This window comes from Macrobrachium rosenbergii, chromosome 55 (assembly GCF_040412425.1).
Source record: "Macrobrachium rosenbergii isolate ZJJX-2024 chromosome 55, ASM4041242v1, whole genome shotgun sequence".
Lineage (NCBI taxonomy): Eukaryota > Metazoa > Arthropoda > Malacostraca > Decapoda > Palaemonidae > Macrobrachium > Macrobrachium rosenbergii.
Genome location: NC_089795.1, coordinates 68,566,138 through 68,590,037, shown reverse-complemented (window position 1 = coordinate 68,590,037; position 23,900 = coordinate 68,566,138). Strand labels below are relative to the sequence as shown.

Sequence of the window (23,900 nt, the reverse complement as noted above, 5' to 3'; positions counted from 1 at the left end):
CTGTTACAAGGCAGACACGACAAACAAACAACTATTTCACTTTTACTTCTAAGTTGGAGAATTATTTATTTGAGGTCAAATATCTTGAAATCTTGAAAAAGTTTTCATCAAAATCAAATCCTGGTATTTTACCGATAACGTAGTTTGATAAGGATGGAAACTTTCGAAGATGCTCAAGAAAATTGGCTTAAACTATACTGTACCAATCAAGGTCTATCTCTAGACCTTGGTACCAATGTTGTTATTGAGCATCGTTCATCTCTATCTCGTCTAAGTAAAGCTCACTTGAATTCAAGGTTCCAGAACTTTGCTTTTACATTGCTCTTTTACCTTTTACGGAACGTGCACTCAAAGTCCTCTAACCATTTACGTCGTTGTGGGCACAGGGATGGTGACCTCATCCCGAACATGAATGGGTAGACAAGAGGGGCCAACCTGGAGCCATCTTTCTAGATAGAAGACGAGGATTGTGCGCAGGGTTGACGCTCCTTGTCTTTTCAACGCAAAACAAGCGATGCTGAAACTTATAACGTAAATTCCGAGTCTTGTTTGGACGGCAGTGATTCACAGTAAGGCCCGAGAAGCCAACAATTAGTGAGTGAGTGACCAAAACAGCAATCATGCGGTGTTCATTTTGAGTTCTGAGCTCAGTATATATATATATATATATATATATATATATATATATATATATATATATATATATATATATATATGTATATCTATCTATCTATATATATATGTGTGTGTGTGGTACAAATGCTCCCGTGATTTGTTTTTTTTTTTTTTTTTTTACCAAAACTGAAAGGGTTCCAGTGCGATAACATTCACACTGATACCAGATGAAAGGAGAGGGGACGTAGAATGTCAAGAGGTCCCATTTGTCATGGGCCTGTCCAAGAGTACAGGAGGGTCAATTCCCCGCCACTGACACCTGCAACAAGTGCTTCCCTAAGTGTCCACTACCTATATACCAAAAAGGGATAGCACCAACAGGATTAGTAAAGCAAAACATTACAAGAATACAATAAAGACTACTGTTATCACTCTGGATGGTACACTGACCCTCAAGATATTAGGAAGAGCTATATTAACAATTCTAAGATTCAGTCACTGAAGGATCACTGACATTATCATCCCTCTATTTACTTCGAGTATGAGCTCAATTCCCAGTACATTCATGCCAAAGAAATAAACTAAAAAACTTTGAGCCGAACTCAAGCCGAACCAGGAACAAATACCCCTTCTCACATCTAGGTGGTTCTACGCTGAAGGAAACCAAAAAAGTTGACTTCTCATTTCAGTCTAAGTGAGGGTAAAATGAATGGTTATGTATGGTAAAGGAAATAATCAAATATATCAATATTACAATTTATTTTACCTCTGAAACCTGTCTGCCAAGTGTATGCTCTGAATTTCGGTTAAGTAAACAAACAAAACGAACGTTTAAATAAAGAGAAATCAGCTCCAAACAGGGGAAATCATGAAGTGGGCAAACGGAAGAAGATTTTCCTTTCTTTTTTTTTTTTTGCTTTCTCATTATTCTGGCGCCTGTGGCCCTACCCCTTGGTATCAACTTCTGAAATGCGCAACGTCATTAAGCTCAAGATATTCAGGACAACAGTTGTACTATAACAAGTTTTAACTTCAACAGGACCAACAGCTTATTACTGATATATATACGTATATATATATATATATATAAATATAAATATAAATATATATATATATATATATATATATATATATATATATATATATATATATATATATATATATATATAATATATTAATATATATACTGTATATATATATATATATATATATATATATATATATATATATATATATATATATATATATTTACACATATATAATTATATATAAAACGTAAAATGTGCTTTTTACTCTTAGGTGTACATGTCGTTGCAAATTGTGAGTTTCCTCGAACTGGGATGTAACCCGAAACATATTCCAATCGACTTCCATTTCAATAGCGAAGGCGACTATAAAGTTACAGAGGCGAATTCTTATTTTTCCTCGTCTGCAACACGAGAATGAATGGCTATGTTTCTGAAATATATCACAGGAGTATTTTCCTTTTCATTAACACATTTACGTTAAAAAAATGTAAAATAAACTGTGATAGTAGTTCATGATTCTATATTAATACACAGACGTCATTTTGTAACAATAAAGGAATATTTTTTTTATCTTTATCTCAAGCCGTTTCCCGTAAATGGGGTTGGCTAAGGTGAAAAGTAACGATGTTCGCTGCCCCTTTCATACCTTAAATTTTGAATGGTAAATGAACCCAGCATTAGCGGCTGTGCTAGTAACCAGCATTTCCTGTTAACTGCCGCCCTAGCAAACGCCAACGGCTTGATATTCTAATGCACCGAATCCCAAGGTAAAGAAGCACTTACTAGAGAGTTATGAACCCCTTGCTAGAATGGAATGAAATACAGAGCTTAGGCCAAAGGCCAAGCACTGGGACCTATGAGGTCATTCAGCGCTGGAAAGGAAATTGAGAGCAGGTAGGTTTGAAAGGTGTAACAGGAGAAAAACCTCGCAGTTGCACTATGATATAATTGTCAGGAGAGGGTGGATAGCAAGATGAAAGATAATATGAATGGAGTACAGCACAAGGAATGAAAGGGGTTGTAGCTAGGGGGCCGAAGGGACGCTGCAAAAAACCTTTAGTAATGCCTATAGTCCACCCCATGAGGTGCACTGACGGCATTACCCCCTTACGGAGACCCCTTGCTAGAGAAAATGCCCCAGTCACTGGAAGTCAATTGCAATCACAGGTCCGTTTATTTACTGGGCACAGCTACTTTTATGGTAGAAACACGTAAAACATGCACATTTCTCCCACAGAAAGTACCAGTACTTCGGGTTACAGAAAGAGTGCCTAGTAAAGGGTTGTGGAATCCCCCAAGTGAAGGAGGGAATTTTCTGAGGCCAAAGGCAGCCATGCTTTTCATTCCTGTGAGATTGTCATGTATGGAAAGACTGTAATAGCAATTATGCCATTTTGTGTGGTGTAACTAGGGGGTATGGCTCTACATGCCCTTAACCTGTTCTGCTGCAAAAAAAAAACAAGCAAATTGGTAAAATACTTACTTATAGAGGCTACTACCTAAGTTAAAAACATTGACTATTTTCTTTAATTCCACTTCATTCGATAACAAAACCGACTCTTTTGCCTCCATTGAGAATCCTTAAGGCTGCAGAAGTGGGCTTATTGTTAAATATCCAGGTTTCGACTATACTGTCTCCTCTAGCAGGAAGAAGTTTAACTTCGCGCTTTCAGCCTGTTACCGTAGCCAAAGGAGTCAGTCTTGTATAGATTTGGTGCCAGATCTTCCACATCCAATTCCAGTGAAATTTCTTTGCCAATTTTCAGTCTCATTCTTAATTTTTCATTTTTGCTTGCATGTCTGCACCAGTCATGATATGAACATTGTAGTTTGTTTGTAAAATAACTATTGGCCTGAAATTAACCATAAGTTAATGGATGTAAACAGCAGTCAGCATAAGGATGAAGAAATGGTGCAGCACAACAACAGTTCATGCCCTTTCCTTCAGAACTTTAGCCCTGAAGATGAGGAAGTGTGATGGATATTGGAAAAGCGTTGATATTGGAAAAGCGTTTTTGCAAAATAATACAGTACGTGCTACAAGTGCATCAGAATGTAATAAGATCTGCCCACAAGAAGGCTATGCCCAAAGGTCTACAAATATAGTGTTTCAATCTTGGTAGAGTTCAAACATTATGGCCAAACTTTATTTCCTATTAAACATTTGACTTCTCAGTATGACCTTGACATTATCCTCACTCATCAAAATTACTTCATTAGTGGATCATTCATATTAAATATGAAATATCTAATCTGTACTCGTATAACTCAAAATTTAGTGTAATGTAACCTTTGACCTCTTAAGAATGACTTTGACCTTCACCTCACTCTGGACATCAGCATGCCAGCAACGAAGTATATGTCCTATAATTCAGAATTTTGTGACAAGTTTAACTCTATATTTGACCTTTGACCTTCAAGTATGGCAATGAACTCGACACTGACCTCTGACAACAACAAGAATTTCTTATATATATATATATATATATATATATATATATATATATATATATATATATATATATGCATGTATCTTGTTTGTCTTCCCTTTTTATAAAGTACTATTAATTTGTGATTTATACACAAGATCAGATCAAAATGAAATTTGATCTTGTGTATAAATAACCAAACATTTGCCTATAAAAGGAGATTATTCTCTCTTGCCTTGCACCCCCTTGAAAATAATTATGATCCTTGTAAATATACGGACCTTTGGCGTTTTTTTTTTTTTTTCTTAGCAGGATTATTTATATTTATTGGCAAGACACGTGACTTGAAAGCGCTTATCGGCATATACCTACTTGGTAAACAATCACACTCTTTGCCACTGCTCGAGACTCCTTCAAATGGATTCCCATTTGTTCAAGTAACAATAACGGAGACCTGTCCCCATCCTCCCTGCCCACCCGCCCCAGCCCCAGCTGCCTCAAACAGGACGATAAAAAGCTCATTTATGCATTCGGGGAAGCAAGAACATGAGGACACATAGCCGAAGGCATATATGCGAAATTTTATTCGTTTGTAGGCTCCATTTGTTACACGAGAGAGAGAGAGAGAGAGAGAGAGAGAGAGAGAGAGAGAGAGAGAGAGAGAGAGAGTATTTTTTATCTAAATTGTTTTTAATATGACGAGATTTGTCATGCGGTCTATTCAAGGAATAAATTTTGGAAAGAGAAAGTTCTTATTTATATTAAGGTTATTGCCTTAACACGTCTGTGATTTTTTTCTAGTTTAAAACCTCACGGGGCACGATTGGCGTCTAAATTCAATTGCCATGACCATTGAAAATTTCACTGATCTAATATCAGAGGCAAGAACTAAAAATATAATCAGGAAAAATTTTGCTTACAATAGCAAAATTTATAGCTATTCATAATACTAAGCTCTTTCTTCCAGAATATGTTACGCATTTAACAAAGCATTTTCTATAAGGAACAATAAGCGGATGTAAGTGAGTACGGGCCCTTGAGCCAAGGTGGGCAAGGTGTGAAAGCAAGCAGGAACCTGGTGTGGACATACTGATTCATTCCCAACACCCGAGAACGTACTTCTTTTATAAAACAATACGTGCCTCATCAATGTGATTCAATTCTTCCAGAAAATCTGTTTTGTTGCAGGTTAAATTTTAGAAACAAAGTGCTAATAAAATTTTACTTTTGGCGTTTTAGGACAAATTTTAACTCATATATATTCAAGTGTCATATGTGATGGAAAAAAGATAAGACGAAAATGATGGTCACTAAATAAAAAAAATACGTGTTATGTATGTATGAGCACATACTAACTGCAACGCATTTATCCTGTCACAATGAGCTAAGGAGCAGCATCCACAATCACCACCTGTAGTGAGCGAGGTATACACGAAGCTAATGGCTCCCACAGGGCCAGGGTCTAAACAACAAATCACAAGATGGAGGCCTTCATCGAGCCCTGAACAGCGCCACAAGACCAAATGGCCTACAACGAAGAATTTGAGGCCTTACTTACGAGGCCGTTGAACGGAGTGCCATGACGCGGCAAGAATACTAATGCCTTATCAGTGAAGTCTGTGGCGTCGTAGAAAAAAATTAACAGAAGCAACTTCCTGTAGTGTGAGTCAAGTGTTCTTGAGATACAATGGTGTTCCATACACAAGTTTCAAGGGTTACGAGCGGATGTAATTGCTGCTAACCGTTTTAACAAAATTATTGTAACTGTCGAATTATTGTTGTGATTCTTTGGAGGACAATAAGATTCCTGCAGTTGTCTTACAAACGCAAGAAATGAACAAAAGAGTTGCCTAAATATAAAATTCTGATACCAGCTCTCATGCGCGTATGCCTGTTAATTCCATGTCCATTTACTAAATGAGGTAAAGTTTATTTAATGCCCCAAAAATGTGGTGGGTGGGAGTTTTGGACAGTATTCTCTAGAAGACTGTAAGGCTACAAATAATGCCAAGAGTGACATTTGGTACAAAAACTTTATTCTGTATAATTCTCCGACATCAATTAAAATTGTTCGTAGTGATCGGCTGTCAGACTTCCCCTTCCTTTAACAGTGAGCGCGTATGACACATGGTACGCTTTACCTTCCTTCTAATACTGTGCATTATTATTATTACTTATTATAGTTTAACCAGACCACTGAAGTATTATTCTTAACTATCACAAGGCTGACTGAAAGGGTTTGTTCTTATTAGACAGATTTGATCTTAATTAATAAACTGTAACCATTTTAAGACTTGGAGAATTCATAAACCGAAAATGTCAGAGATGCTGATAAAATTTCTGTCAGGGAATTGCTTCCCAAAGTTGTCATTCGCTGTTGGATGAAAACTTGACTTTCATATAAAACGTTTAATTGTAAACGTCACTGTATATTCTTTGCAATCTGGAATTGGACCTTGTGGGCTATTCTTTACTACCCATGGTTCAAAAAGTGACCAGTTTGAAGACGGGATATTACTCCTTCAATATAACGTTCTTTTTGGAATGAAGAACACGAGAATGGGTTTAATCTAATTTTATTTGTTATTATTACATTCTCCATTTCATGAATCCGGCCATTCACTATGGATGCTGATCTTGAGAATCTCTCGTCAGCTTCATCTTTAACGTACAAAATTTCTTGAGTTTCGGCTTTTCTCGTTTTTATAAGAGGAAAGTTATCACATCTACTTTTATCTAACTATAATTCTTTTAATGCCAGTACTTTCCAACTGTAGTTTTCTTAATAACAACAACACCTACGGCAGTAGTTGTGTAACGCCAACACCTGTCAACTTTTCCTTTATGGCATCAATATTGCTCAGGAACTGGACTTATCTGCCAGTCATCATTTCTTTTTTCTAAACCGAAATGAAAGTTAAAGACAGTAGCTTTTTCTTCATATTTCGTATTCTCCCTTAAATCAGAATCTGACACTTCAGAGTTCATTGCATATTAAGACACGACCACTGCAATGGGCTTATTATCTAACGAAATGGCGACATTAAGATATTATGATCTTGCAATAATAATAAAAGAAATGACAATATAATGATAACGAGCCTAAGACGATTGTTGAATTCCTTGGCTAAATAAACTGAGGAAAAGCCAGTATCTAGTAGCGCGCAGTTCCTAACTAAGGCCAATGACCCCTTACTATTGATTATTTATTTTAACAAAGGGCATCTTCCAGGCGTCCACCGTAAGTTGGACCCCTCGGAGAACTAGAAGAGTTGGAAGCCCCACACCTACTTGTCTTGTACGAGAACTGAGACGGGAGACTGAGACGAGTGGAAACTTACATGTATATGAGTGGCACAATTTCAGAGAGGCTCTTTGGGCCACATGGAGTTGGAGCATGTCAGAGACTTTGATGAGATTTAAAATTCTGATGGGACTTTCAAGTTGATCGCGCTAAGTGAAAAATATCTGTGATCTTTCCTTATGCAAATGATGATCGTCTTAGTGACTTTGATCAGAGTGAGAAACCGCTGAGTTAAAATGTGGAGTAGCAGAGGTTTTTTTTTCTGAATGCGTTCGTGAACTTTCACAGGAATTTTAAAATGTATGTTCTTTTAGAGATGGGGACAGATCGCTGTGCCTGATCTGAAATTCAAGTTCTGCTTTTATTACCGTTTCCAATTTTTGAATGGGAAAGCATAAATGCTTACACACACACACACATGTATATGTATATATATATATACATATATATATATATATATGTATATATATATATATATATATATATATATATATATATATATATATATATATATATAAATATATATAAATAATACTTTTAGGGCACAGTTTTCCTTAAAAGCAATTCTTATTGGATACTGATACAGTAAGCTGTGTCCATTATTTTAAGATAAATCTTCTAATCCACTGAATCTCGTGTTTTCCACAAGGGTAAGTTCTGAGTGAAAGAATATAAATTGCTATTGTGTCGTTCCATTTTATTCTTTTCACCGACAGCTGTTTCAACTATTCACTCATAGCCATCATCAGGGCCACAATTTGTCAAGAATGGAATTACACTCCAATATACAGCTGAGCACAGAGTAAACTGTGAAACTGAAACAAAAAACCCAAATAAAAGGGAAATTCATCTAAGAACGAAATTTCTCAGATCAGGATTATCTCTCATGAAGCTTCGCTAGGGAGGTAATGTGTGCAATGTATACAGGTAATGTGTAGAAAGGCATTTGTAAGATGAATGTAATTGTTTGTTAAAGAGGAATCCAACTGTTGAATGTAAAATAAAAAGGAAGCATCTGTTAAAAAGTATATGGCAGAGCATGAAGCGTTGTAGAGGAAACACTGTAAAAGGCAGACAATGACAATGTTTAAAAATGGCCAGGGTAAAAATCTGGAAAGAAATTTTGAGAGAGTTGAGGCTTTTAAGAAGTAAGGGAAAGATCAGACTGAACAAAAGGGTTCGTAAACTAGAAAGCCTTGGGAAGGAGAGGGCAACGAGAAATGTTGGACTGACCGAGGAAGCCTTAATATTAGGTAATATATGGCCACGCGAAGAGTAATGCATAATACATACGTTGTCGATGCGCTCCCAGAGGGAGGCTTCAGCTGTGTGTATGATATGGCTAGCTACAAAAGGTTTCTATTGAATTAATTCATCTTGACCCAGAGGATGAATGGGGCAGTGACTGCTGTCTTTTTTCTCCTCTCTTCTCTTTCTCTGAAATCACTATTTTAGATTAAGTAGCTTATTGTGGAAAAAAAAATTAACCCAATTTAATTTAACGCTTGTTCTTGGCTAATGAAATTATTTTCTTTACAGGTAAGGAGGCGCAAGTGTTGGTGCCAAAGTTGTTGCTACTGCTGCTTGTGTTTTCACTGCAAGATGTCAAGGTATTGCAAATATATTGATAAGTGTTGACAAGAATTATTTCACTATTAGATAATACTACTGAGATCATTGGCACAAATAGGTTAGGGGTACTGTTACACTCATTAGATTCCAAATGGTTAGAAGTAAACCCCTATACTAGCATATTATCATAATTTTTTTCCCTATTTATTTAGTAGGTAAAGAGAAGAAAAATTAAATTAACCCAAATGCAATTGTGTTTTATCACGTTTGAGGGAGTAGGCGTGCACGCTCCACTACGTTTGTAAGAGTCTTCCAGATTTTCAAAAACTGAATTACGTAAACTGAGATGCCTTCCAATTTCACGGACAAAATACAGCAAGTCTACAATAGAGAACTTGTCACTGCTAAGCTTATTTTTCAGGCATACGACAAAAAGTTGAAATTAAATTTTGAAGTCCATGCTAGAGAGCCGTCAACTTCCCGAACAATAACTTTTAGGAACTACGACCAAGAACATACATGCCCCGAAGATACTGCTTCAGATAGAACGGTAGTTCAACCACATATGCTTTTATTCCAGATATTAGTAGAAGTAATAGCTGCAACTTTAACATTGGTGAGCATTTAGTTCAGATGTTAGTAGTTGTAGTTATATGAATACTGGTGGGAATATATAGCAGATACTAGTAGTAGCAGTAGTGGTAACATTACTATCAATGAGAATAAAAAAGAGTAAATAGCACATTAAGATTAGCTGAAAAAGCCATGTTCCTCGAAAATGTGTTTCATATAACTGAATTTCTTAAGGACAACTCGACGCATAGTTTCTTGTTTCGAATGTCTATAAGATAGTGATGAAGCACAATATATCTATAAGCCCGCCCCCCCAAAAAAAAAGCGCAGTCATACTATATAAAATGACTGTGGGGTAACAAATTTTCGTCAGTCGAGGAAATGATACGCAGTCTTGACTCCATTTCCGTAATTTCAGTCTTTTTCAACCAAGCAATGTGTTGTTACGGCTCAATTTCATTCTCTAAACAACTGCGAGCCTAGTTGAACCTTGTGCTTAGTGAAGGTGTTTCAACATGAATATCAAACTCGAGTGCCCCGTACCTTCCATTTTAACGCGAGAATCAGGCGACTTTATGTCACTACTGTTGACTATCGTAGAAATGTCAGTTTTGCCTTTTGATTAGTGAACTAATTTGGAGCACAAAAACGTTTTTGAAATGACTGACGAAGCTTTTGTTGCTTATAGAGTATTTTATTACTGTGACTTCGGATTGTTCTATTATACTTCAGGTCAACATAATGAATGCCCCTGTTCATGAACTGTAATTGCTATTATTATCATCATAGCTGTTTTGCGACTGTACCTCCTACAGAAAAGGAGGTTATAACGGCTTTGATCAGTCACAATCTACAAAAGAAACGACGTCATGTTAAGAATTCTAATTGCAGTTTCTACATTAAAGACTCTCACGAGCGGCCTCTCCAATTTAGACTGTAATCCTTGTAGCCTTAATTAAATACTCTTTGTTCCAAGGGAATTCTGATAAATCCTAACGACCATCTCTTGTGATGAAATAATAACTAACAGTTGGTATAATGATAACAAGACGTTTTACCATAATAACAAGCACGGTTGACAGGCACGTTATACAAGTTATAACGAATCAGCGATATTGTTACTATTATTGTTTATGTTGTGAATACATTCCTATAGAAAGAGCAGCAAGTTTTCCGGAATAAAATGTTCTAATGTGAAAAAAAGGACAGAGGAGGAATGAAGAGAGTTGATCTTTGCTTAACAAATAACATAAGAAAATTTATTATCTTAAATAATAATGACTAATTATATCTGAAACCTAATTATAAAAACAACTTATATGAACTTATATATATATATATATATATATATATATATATATATATATATATATATATAATTATATACACACACACAAACATATGTGTGTGTGTATATATATATATATATATATATATATATATATATATATATATATATATATATATATATATATAGCACATATATATATATATATATATATATATATATATATATATATATATATATATATATATATATATATATATACACACACACATATGTTTTGTGTGTGCGTGTGCATGTGTGAGTGCGAGCAGGCAAGAAAGCTTTTACACAGTGGTTTCATATATATATATATATATATAGTGGTTTTATATATATATATATATATATATATATATATATATATATATATATATATATATATATATAGTATATATATATATATATATATATATATATATATATATATTATATATATATATATGTGTGTGTGTGTGTGCATGTGTGAACAGTATGCATTCCACTTTCGCTTATATACCATGTCTTTCAATCATATATATATATATATGCTAAAGCAACGTTGGGTTTTGACATTATTGCCGGGCACCGTCGGCATATCAGCCCCTTAAGCATCAATAGGTCAGGGTGTGGGTCTAGCAGTTTCACTTCAAAAACACTAACTGAAAACTAGAATGGTCATACTGTAATGACACCCACTGAAGAACGCTAACAGTATCATTCAAAACATTAATAACTGCTTCTTTATGTTTTTTTACAGTTAAATAAAGTTGAAATGTTTATTTGAGTTCTAAATCGTGACTTGAAAAAGTTGCTCGGTGATGAATCTTTTAATTTTTAGGGCAGAGACGTCACCAGCGACGAAGTTGTAGTTAATGGAAAGTTAAATCTTTGAATTATATATATATATATATATATAATTCAAATATATATATATATATATATATATATATATATATATATATATATATATATATATATATATATATATATATATATATATATATATAAAAATAATCAAAGCAAATCAAAAAAGAATACAGAAAACTATAATAACAAATAAAAATATATGCAAACAAGCTATCTGGAGGTACTGCCAAAACAAGATACTAACTCCAAGCAACTTCCGACCAACGAAAAGCTGAGGACCACACCATTAAGATTCCTACAAAGGTAGATAACTCCAACAACAATTTTCTCCCCACAAGATACGTGGTTAAAAACTTACTTTCTTTGGGCCTCGATTTCACCCAACCCCAAGTTTGATCAGAGAAAAAACACAAGACAAGAGCACAACGAAGGACTGTCAGACGGACCAGGAGGACGGTGGTCACCTTTCAAGCACGTCGGTGAATGATCGTCTGCATTTGTTCCGTCTGACTGGAATCTCTTCAGTTATGTTGGAGTTATGACATGTTAAGCGTGACGTTCACACTGCCTTATTGACGGACAGACGAAAGAGGGGGAAACTACTTCGTTTGCATGGGACAATAAATAGGCAGGAAGTTGAACTAGGGAAGGCCATGGGGTACAAAATACGGCACAGACCATGGTTTGAGAATACTGGCTACGTTGTCACCTAGAGGCGTGAGAACTGAATGTGATACCTGAAATAAGCATCAGCACAGAGACTCCAATCAGTAAAGGAAAATTTTGTGAAAGGAGAAGAGGTTGAGAGTCCACCTTCCTAGAAATTAGATTTTCCATCAATTTAAGAAGTAAAAGGAAAACAATAATGTACATGACAGTGGAGGAAAGAAAAAATAATATTCAGGACCAGTTTAATTAATACAAGGCCATGACGACTGATTCGCTAATATCATACATAAAACCTTATGGTTACAACATTTTACAGAGGATTTAGGTTTACAGATAAAAAAAAATGCAAATGATAAATTTTATGAGCAGGTAATAAATCGTGCAAAATAATAAAGCCTTATGGTAAGAGGTGGTAAAATCACTCTATCATTATGTAATTCATGGTGAATGGAAAGGTGATATAACACTACCGATTTAAGAGCAAGTTGAAATAATGCCGGTAATCTGCGGTACACTGTATAAAGCTAATGGAGACGCACTTACCAATCACAATCTCTTTGGAATTTTTACCAATGGTAACAATGATGTGGATGATATCGCCGTATTTCATAATTTAAGATCTTCGAAATTAAATTTCCCCGTGCGCTGTAGTCAACCCATGACGCTTATTGCTTAGCAAATTGGCCCGAATAATAGGATAGCTATTTATTAAGTGTGTTATAATTAATGGAGCATAAGAATGGGCTGAACAACAGGGTAGCTATTTATTAAGTGGGTTATAATGAAAACAGTTATAATGAATACAACATAAGAGTATTTCCACGTAAGGCATCTGATTCTCAATATAAACCTCATTCAAGAAAATAATGTAGTTTGAGTTATATTAGGAGTGAACCTGCCGTAGAGTTTAAAACACTGATCGTGTCCATGAATTAATTACTCTCCGGTCCTGTAAATATTCAAAGGCATCGATGTAGTACGCCGAAAGCAGAGAGAAACAAGGGAATTTTTACATCACCGGTTCAGAGAATGCAGATCACCCAATCCTCATTTGAGATTGGCGTAGAAAGTTTATAGAGGGTGACCGCAAAACGAATATTAAAATAGGTAAAGATAATGAGGACGAAATTTCCAGTTACGTACCAATTTCACTCTTATGCTCTTTACAATGAATGTAAAAGATCATCTTTACCGAATAGTATGTTCAATGTCTGTATGCTGGATGTCGCGCTCATCTTCAAGTGCTTTCGCAACGCTGGCAACAACGATCACTTCGTTTTGGAAGAAATTTTAACTACAGTTCTCTACATGCACACATATTTCTTCAAATATCAAGACATTAATACCGCATAAATCTCATCAGGAACTAAAGTACTTCTAGCAGATATGAAGGACTAGCAATGCTATATAATAATAATAATAATAATAATAATAATAATAATAATAATAATAATAATAATAATAATAATAATAATAATAATAATAATAATAAATCATGGACGGTTGGAGGCCGTACATAATAAATAATGATGGGCATAAACACAAACAAAAGGGTTTATTTTACAATAAATATATAGATTAGAGGTTTGGTTCCAAACTGGTGTATATCCGTACAATTTTGTTAACATATTTACCCCACTGACAACTGACATAGGAGGCGTTTTGCTGTCGTTTACAGATAGAGCTGAATTTCCCCATAAACTATCTTTTCTATAAAACTTGCCCCTTTTTGAATAGGACCACTTACGCCTCGAGGCTGGGCCTATCTTCTCTGAAATTCAGCACCTTTGTGAGATGATGATACAGCTGCACTTTTTCAAAGGCAGCTGGAGACCCCTTTTGTCAAAAATTTTATATATATATATATATATATATATATATATATATATATATATATATATATATAATGTATAACCTATTTTTTACTATATATATATATATATATATATATATATATATTCTATCTATCTATTATCTATATATATATATCTATATATATATATATATATATATATATATATATATATATATATATATATAGAGAGAGAGAGGAGAGAGAGAGAGAGAGAGAGAGAGAGAGAGAGAGAGAGAGGTTAACGGTTTAGTGATATTTTAGTAAAAGGGCTAAGTTTTTTATGTTCTCCTTACTTAGATACTATTTAAATAAAAATGGCTTCAAGTAAAATTCTCTTTCACGAGATTAAGTATTCCTATTCTAAGTCAACGTTTTTCAGATGACACAATTATTGTTATAAAGCCAGTTTCTAGGAAGCTAAGAAATAACTGAATCGCTGCTCCATCCCTCAGTCCAATTTCTTCAGTCTATAAGAGGGCTCGTAAAAGGCAGTTCTTTTCCACAGTGTTAATATGGAATCTCCTCCCCGAGGGCGTAACGCAACTTTTGTTCTCCGGAATGAAAATGCAGTATTGCACAGTATTGTGCGTGACAGTAAGATAAAAGTTTTATTCACGGGCGAACAGAGCAGAATTGCAGGCTGTGAAATGTAACTTTCAAAGATAGCAACGAAAAGAACGACGACTCCTCTCTATGTAACTAAAACGACTTTCGAAGTTTGGGACTGCGATAGCCATTGAAAAAGAAGAGCAGGAGGAAGAGACATAAATCAAACGGCAGGATACTTTCAAAACTTTTACAGTTATATCTTAGACCATGCCCTTCATGTATGTTAAGGATACAAACTGCCTCTTATTTTATAAAGATCATTCGTTACATTCACTGACTCCTTAATTATTGTATCCCGACCTTTCCAAACTAATATTAATAACTTTCATACGCAACTAAAGATATTTTACGAATAAAAATTACGTTACGAATTACGAATGAAAAAATAAGTCTTCGTCGCTTCGTATCCCTTTCATTAAAATAACATTTTTTGAGAGTTGTTCTATTTTAGTGCTTCTGCTTTTGATTAATGCCTCTTTTTATATTTTATCTATTGGTGCTCTTCATAAAAAGAGAGAGATAAATTTTATACGGAATTCAGGAATATTTCTTTTTCCTTTTATACGTGCGACTACTGTACTTTAATGTTAACGTGAAGCCTTCACAACAAGTTGTATGACTCAACTGAAACTTAAGAATGGAAAAAGAATAAAAAGTACGACCAAAGTACTGTTTCCCTTCGAGCATTAAATAAGAGTGACTCGCCACACACACTGTAGCGACATCCAAAGCGAGTGATCAATATATCTATTGTTGTCGGACGAAGGCGTGATCCATACCTTTGTCCGTCACAGCTCTCGTGTCTCCATTCCGTCCCTTGGACTCGACTCGCACTTCAGTCTACCGTGCAACGCTGTCGATGGCATGTTGGTCCCCTGTCTCTCTCTCTCTCTCTCTCTCTCTCTCTCTCTCTCTCTCTCTCTCCTCCCAATTACGCAGACTTTCTCCCTCGACAGTAATTGTATGCCAGCATCCCTACAAACTGACGCGTTTCTTTCCCCGTTAGCCAAATCCCTCTATATCTGTCAGTTTGCATTTTTCGGGATGTCGTGTCTTGACTGTATTGTCATTCGGGATTGCACTTTACCTTACCAGGACTTTGCCGAAGCGGATATTTTACTCAAATGCTTTTGCCAGAACAATTTAATGCTAAGAAACAAAGTATGCGTGTTGTTTCCGGAAATCAATCAAAATGTCATCTAGCGCAAAGAATATAAACTACCACAGCAGAGATCACCGCGTGGTCATGCCCGCTCTCAACATGATTTCAAATTAGGCAATTTTTGTTTGTAAAACAATAAAACAGCTGTATATTAATACCACGCAGCAACTAACACGTACACAGAGCAAACGTGCAACCGGAACGAAAACTGACTCTACAAAAGCAGAGGTTGAAAAGCATTGTCAGGTCCACAATTACCTGTCACTCACAGCCTCCTCCATCAAAAGCTTCCAATATAAAACGCTGCTATAGAGACAATGCAAGCGATTACCATTACATTGGTTAACTAAAATCATCTCAACAACGCGAACAGAGTTTAGGGGTTAGGAAGTGGAAGAAGAAGGCTGCACTAAATGACTCTGATTGGACAGGGAACTGGTTTAAGCACCTGAGACTTGCCAGTTTTCTTGAGTTCAATACGAGCAGCTATTGCTCAAAGTTCAAGCTGAAGTTTTTATTTAATGAGATAAAAATACGGAATGAAAGGAAATGAATGAATATACGGATGCTGATGCAGACTTAGTTTAGTGGTACCTTTTGGGAAACACTGTCACACAGATTTTTGATGCTTTTATATATTTTCTTTGTTCTTTGCACTTCTTATTTGCATTTGGGCACTTTACTCAGAGGGAGTTTGCCGGGAAAATTCATGGCCTTTCAACTCATTTCTTGAGAACACATTTGCACACTATGAGCAACTACCACAACCAGTAATAATATTATAATCATCATAATGTCATTGACTCAACTAATGCATAATCTTCAATCCAAAACGGCATTTCAACCAAGTCGATTCACGTGCTCAGTCGCTATGGCCGTGGAGGCAAAATTTATTTAAAAGGAGGATGAAAATCATGTATGAATTACTTACATGCTCGCTTTGTTAGATGAAAAAAAAAGTTTTGAATGTTCTATTTGTATGATCCTACAAACATATAAACAAACAAGAAGAAAGTGGCACTTTCGAATGTATCTTTGAAACCCCGCGTAATTATAGGAGATAATGTAATAAACTTTTTAATGAAAAACGTTCATGACGAATGCTTCTTGGACAAAAAAATCGATGGCAAAAGATCATTCATCTTTAACTGAGAAGAACAGAAAAATCCTTCAGAAAACTGACGACGCCTGAGGCATCATAATTTAAAGAAAATACGATATCAGTTTAAATTGCCATGTTGAAAGATAAGGGGTCCATGGACACTGTTGCACTCTACATTGCACGCGTTGTGATAATATTTTTATGTGGTCTAAAAATTTATAGTTGGGACTGAGATCCGATACTTGACACGCTATCACGTAAAATGCAAAAGGGCTAACCAACGTTAAAAAGTCTTACTCCAATAAGGGCACCAGTTGCTGCCCAAATTTACTATCTTTCATCAGCTGTTCCGTTATAAGAGCGCCAGAAAGACAACATCAACACTTGCACTCTAATTAACTATATACTCGTAGGTACTTCATGATGCTCCAGAGCCAATAGAGCTGAATACAAATTAAAACCAAAATACATTTATATTATCAATTCTGTTAATTTTTTCAGTTTTTATCAGAAACTGGCAAAAGTAACATTCACGCAGAGATTATTTTGCATATTGATCCCAAAGGTCAGTCATAGAGTAAACTAACTTTCTCTCTGAATCAACAAAATCTAAAATCCTTCTGAAAAAGAAACTGACAACATAATACGCCACTGGCAGCTTTCTCAATATCACTTCACATGTAGCAGAGCAGAACCAGTCCCAATGCCCAAGTGCGATGAGACATCATCACATAAAAGCGCAAAAACAAAACGATCATAACGTCCATCAAGGTCGATTTTACATCTGTTCTACAAGTTCATTACAGAGAAAATTCAAGTTGCATTCCTCCCTTCCCAGTACATCTATTCGCAAGGGTCACTACTCGCCATCATCAAATGCACACACATTCCACTCACTTCCTCTTTTCGGGGTGTTAAAAATAATTCTCGTCGCTTTCGCGGAACTCCCATCCCCGACAGGAAAGACCTGTCGATCTGGTCTCACGTGACCGAAGTCACCCCGTCGAACTCCTTTCTGCCCTGCCACCCGTTTTCTATAAAGACGGCTCGGGAGTCACGTTACCCTGTCAATCGACAGAAAAAGTCGGACGTACAATAGCACTTGATACTCTTCAGAACCAGATAGCGAAACAAGTGTTTTGTTTCATGTCGTTCGCTGTTATAAATCATTCTGTGGCGATACAACTTCTGCAATTAACGGTTTTCTCATCTCTTAATCGGTTTCCGAACAGACCCTCACTGTATACACATCAAAAAAAAAAAAAAATCAGATCAGAAAAAAAAATTACTGTAAATACCTTAGTACGTAAGACAGGCCATTTATAGACTAACAGTTCTAAAAGCAGACGTCATTCATTGCTGTCCTTTTCCTGAGATGGATTCTGACCAAACTATTTGCATCGAAGACTGACTTTGGAGGTCAAAGGGTCAAATGAGAAGACCGCAAAAGTAACGAGTCAACATGATCCAGTCATGATCAGGTTTTCTCTCTACTTATTGTAGATTCTCATTTATTTGCCTGACGTACTGTAAAAATGAGAAAAAAAACTTTTATCTTTATATGACTGAACTTATAATTTATGATTCATTGCTTTTAATGAAACGTTCTAACTTAATAATTTGCTGTATGGAAATATAGCGAGTTATTTTATATCTGCAGATCCTAATTCGAACTTCTCTGTTGTATTGGTTCGCTTTAGAACAGAATATAAATTTGAAAAAGGGTCTTTGTAATGATCTTTCACACTCGGTTCTGAACTTGTAAACAGCACGAAGCAAATGATAAACCTGACATGTAGTGACTTCATCTCCGGAAAGTGCAATCCGCCACGTGGGTATTGGGTAAGTGGCGCAGCTCGCAGCTCACGTTTGCTAGATCTGTTGATCACTCCCGGCGAACCGTCCCCCAGTGCACCCAGCTACGTAAGTGCATGATATCAGCTAGGTTCAAGAGCGTGGTGCTCTCAACCTCACCTATAACAAATTGATAAGAAACCAGAAAGCTGTATATACCCTGTTGGTGCCACCTCCTCCAAGAGTGCAAAAAGCGTATATTAGAAAAATACATAAACACTATGATGTATTAGTTTCGTGCTCCTAATAAGTTTGAAATACAGAGATACAGAACCATTAAAATGTTTCCAATGTACAAAACTCTATTTGAAGTAAGCGCGCCTTTGCAGCACAACAGAAAAGGTAACATTAGAAGCCACAGTAATTAGGAGGCTTTTTTCTGAACAACAGATAATTGAAATAGAACTCATTATATGGAACAATGCATCATAAGCTATATTTATCATATAAAAAAGTTCATCCAGTACAACAGCAAACCTGATAATGACTGGATCACATTTGCCAGTATAAAACACATACACACACATATACCGTACACTCACGCACACGAGCGCGCGTACACACACAAACACACACATATATATACCTGTATATGTGTGTGTATATGTATGTATGTATGCATGTATTTATTCTTATAAAAACTATTATTCAGTCTAATTTCTTGTATCGATACATCTAAATGTATACAAGTATATTTCGAGATTGATTTGAGTGAAGGCAAGATAAGTTATTTTCGTTATCAGTCCCTTTAGTATTCGAGACGTTTTAACTTCACAGGACAATATTATAGAAAGCAAAATAATGAGATAGCCTCAAAAAAATAGTGTGAATTTATATGAAGATCCGCCATCAAATAATCAACTAGACCTGAGAACGCCTATGGTGTGGAAACATGGAGTCATTCTACTTACGTGAATTGGGTTTTTTTATATATCATTTCCAATAACCGTAATAATAATAATAATAATAATAATAATAATAATAATAAGAATAATAATAATAGAAGAAGAAGAAGAAGAAAAGGAAGACGAAGAAGAAGAGAAGAAGAAGAAGAATAAAGAGAACTGAAGAAGTACCTGTGATCTGCATTTAAACAACCATATCGTTTACTCACTAGACATTATTTTTAATAATGTCTTCCCTAAACTCATTTCTATTAAATATACTGTCGACGGTATGACTTTTATAGGAAAAAAAAGTTATTGAATCAATACCGCACAAATATTAAAAGAAAAGCAGAGCAAACCTCAAGATTTTCTTTAGGTAAAAAAAGTAGAGCAATAATTTAGCAAGTTAAAATCAGTCGAGAAAACGCCGTCGCTCCACAGAGGACTATTCGCAAATCCTCGGGGCAAAGGATTAAGTGACGGCCGAGGAGTATCGAATGCAAGTGTGTGTAAAGAGAGAGAGGGAGAGAGAGAGAGAGAGGAGAGAGAGAGAGAGAGAGAGTAATACAGGCAGCTGCATTGATACTCAGCCCGCCTTCCCGTCAATGCAGCTGGTTACCAGTTCTGTGAAGCACTTGAGATTTCAAAGGCTTCCATTATCTTGAAATTAGCAATTTTGAGGCAACTGGGTCTCATTAAAATCGAAGACACCGAATAAGACGGATGTGGATTGGAAATTCAATGACCTTCCCATTTTGCGTCAGTAAGCAAGGCGGTAGTCTGCGGTAACTAGAAAAGGGTATTTTAGTAAATCTTACATAAGGAAGTTCATAATTTCTTGTACGTATAAACATACTGTATGTATAACTGAATCACGAAAATATAAACGTGAATATATAAATAAAGACAATGTTTTTGAACATCATATATATATATATATATATATATATATATATATATATATATATATATATATATATATATATATATATATATATATATACATACATACTATATATAATCCCATTTCTAGTAGTAGTTCTCCAGAGGGTGTTAACTTTCTGTGAGAATAGGATATAAGAATCAAAATCTTGAACCTCCAGTTGAAATTCTCTCCCCGATAACGCATAAGAAGCTAGTCTTACATGTGACAACGTACGAAGTGTTAGTGGTGAGCACATAGCATTACCGAACAAGCTACGGCAGAAAATCTTGAAGCTGACAACGGCACTGACATCCGAGCAGGAGAAAGAGTTTAATGTCGTGGCGTGGCATTTGAAGCAATGTGCCTGTGACCCCAAGCTGCTTGGATTTAGAGTTCAAACCTCTGGGCAGTTAAAAGTTTATGTATTACATTATAAGTAATATATATACATGTATGTGCGTGCGTGCGTGTGTGCATGTATGTCAGAGAGTCCTTGTGTATCTTTGTATAGCATATTTACCTGTGTTCATAACGATACAAGCCATGCAATAATCGCTTCCTGAATAAACTAATATCAGAGGAATTCTTTCCGCCGAAGGGTGAAGCCGCGTGTGTTTAAGCACCTGGAAAGGGGATAATTAAGTGTGTTTTTAGCTCCGAGTTAATAAGCAATATTAAGAGGGTCAGGAATGTGAGTAAGCGTAATAAAGCCCATATTTTATCCACTCGTCGGAAAATATATTTTGCAGACCTTTTTAGATGCAAAACGTGTGTGGTATTCAATGAAGCTTCGCCATGTGCTTTTCCTTTGTTTGGTTTTTTGCTTTGCCCTATCGTTTCAAGTGTACATAATCATCTTCGTTTGAGTGAGCTTTATCCTCTTTTAGTGTGGGCTTTGTGTTTACTTTTATTTCTACCATGTATCATTTCATCCTAAAAACATGTTTCCACAGATCTTGGAAAAAATAATACTTTCCCTTTTAGCAAAAATCAACTCGGTTTGGTAATGGCAATCACAATAGAGCTGAGAAGCCTTCCACTCTGAAGATAATCCCCAAGGCTTTTTTTATTCCAGGTATGTACTTGAATCGTGATTTAAACAGATACTAGGATATCTCATTACTTTTGGTTTATTTGTTCATAGGAAATCTATAGTTTAAATGTTCATGTACATAGAGACTGCTGAAAATTGCATTTCAACTTTCCTACTGGTTCATTAACAGCGTCACTTTCCTGATTGCTTATGTATTTCGTGCGATTATAATTGACTGGCCTTTATTGTGGTCAGTTTTAATACTTCGTGCTTCCTCAAGGAGATTATGCAACATTGGCAGTACATTTTCAAAGTGAAGATATGGACAAAATACTGAATGCTGAACGATATGCAGTAAAATGATGCTACTGGGCCAGGACTTCACAACATACCTGAAATACGTTAGAGACAATAGACTACACTAACGGGGGGACTTGAAGTTGGCATTTTTCTTGCACTGACTATATGAAGTAGAATGGATTTCCAACAATATGTGGCCGGCAGACTGATAAAAACGCTAAGCACAAACGTACTTCAGATATCTGATGCCTTTCTTCTTTGAGACGAAAGAATAATGTCAGAATGGGAAAATACACCAAACATAACAGAAGAGAAAACCTTATTAGATATCTCTTTGGAGTACAGATTGTCTTGCACAGTTATGTACAAAGTAAGTAAAGAACGACTCGCCTAAAATGTCTCTCGCATTACATACAGGCATATTTTCACCGTATCATGGTGATTTTAGATTGAGTCTGCTTTCAAACATATGCGATCTGATTTCAAATGATGTTTGAAAATGACACCATTATCTGATTTCGGGTATGCATGTTTTGGCCCACTGGTATTTGTTTACATGGTTTTCTGTATATGCATCTACATTAAAATGTTATAGTACAATAACGTACTCATACATAGCCTACAGCTTAATTATATGAATTTACGTATATATTCTTGATTAAGTTAAGTATATCTTAGTTTAACCAGATCACTGAGCTGATTAACAGCTCTCCTAGGGCTGGCCCGAAGGATAAGATTTATTTTACGTGACTAAGAACCAACTGGTTGTCTAGCAACGGGACCTGCAACATGTGGAATCCGAACTACATTATGACGAGAATAAATTTCTATCACCAGAAACACATTCTCCTAATTCTTTAATTTGGTCGGTCGGAGAGTCGAACGCTTGGCCAACAGCGTGCAAGCCGGGAGCTCTACCCACCCATCCAGTGAAGAACTATATATTCTTGATTAAATCTGCAACAGCCTTAATAGACCGACAAGAGTTTAAACTTCGTCTGGAGCCTAATAATCGATGACTCAGAATGTAGCGTAATATTTCTAGCGTGGAAAACCATATAAGAAACGTCAGCATGGAATCTAACTTATCTAAAGTCGGCATTCCTTTTACGACAGCTTATATACGCGATCGTAAACGTTAAGTAACGACGCTTCTGCGCAATCACGTTTTTTATACTTTTCATAAAACTAACTTATAAGGGAGGAACTGCACGGGGAAACTGCGCCGAGGCATCCCGGAAGACTCTTACGTAAGATGTCTCTGGTAAAATGCTGCCGGCATTTTTTGGATGGGAGGTGGGAGGAGCACAGCACCACCTCTTCGTGATGGTATATCAAGGTTTTAAAGATGCTGTTCTGGCGAACATTAATACCAATTAGCTGAGCATCTACGTACGACATGTCTAATGCAGTATAAGTGAAAACATTAGGTGGAAATTGCAGGGCTATATTGGTCAGACAAGCAGAAGCTCTATGGATACATACACGTTTTACTGTGGGGGCCGGGGAGGGGTTCGACAGTAAACCGACGAATGATGAGCAGGAAATCAACAGCTCTCTTGTTTTCCTATTTAGCTAGCCATTCTCCCCAAAACTGAAATTCCTATCGCTCCCAAAATTTAGTCACACTTGCTAGAAATTTCGGTATAAATCAACACAATGATTTTGTAATCTCGCTGTTACAAACGCTTTTAAACGAATTTGAACTCAGGATCGTAGTTACCCACACAAATTCGGTAGTATGTTAGGCGGCAGCCTGCCCGGGAAAAACCTCGGGTACAGGAGTACTTTGGCTCCAACTTCTTTTATG

The 23,900-nt window shown here is 35.9% G+C and overlaps 1 protein-coding gene across 13 annotated transcripts in view; it reads left to right on the top strand.

The window, feature by feature from the left end:
- LOC136835378 (GAS2-like protein 3) overlaps positions 1–23,900 on the top strand; it is a 475,281-nt gene that overhangs the window by 124,816 nt on the left and 326,565 nt on the right. Inside the window, exon 1 of one of the 13 annotated variants that reach the window (XM_067098842.1) lies at positions 8,927–8,986. The exons of the other annotated variants lie outside the window; for them this stretch is intronic. The gene's annotated coding sequence lies outside the window, so the exon portion shown is untranslated. Of the gene's footprint in view, positions 1–8,926; positions 8,987–23,900 lie in introns of those variants that run through there. 13 annotated transcript variants of the gene reach the window in all.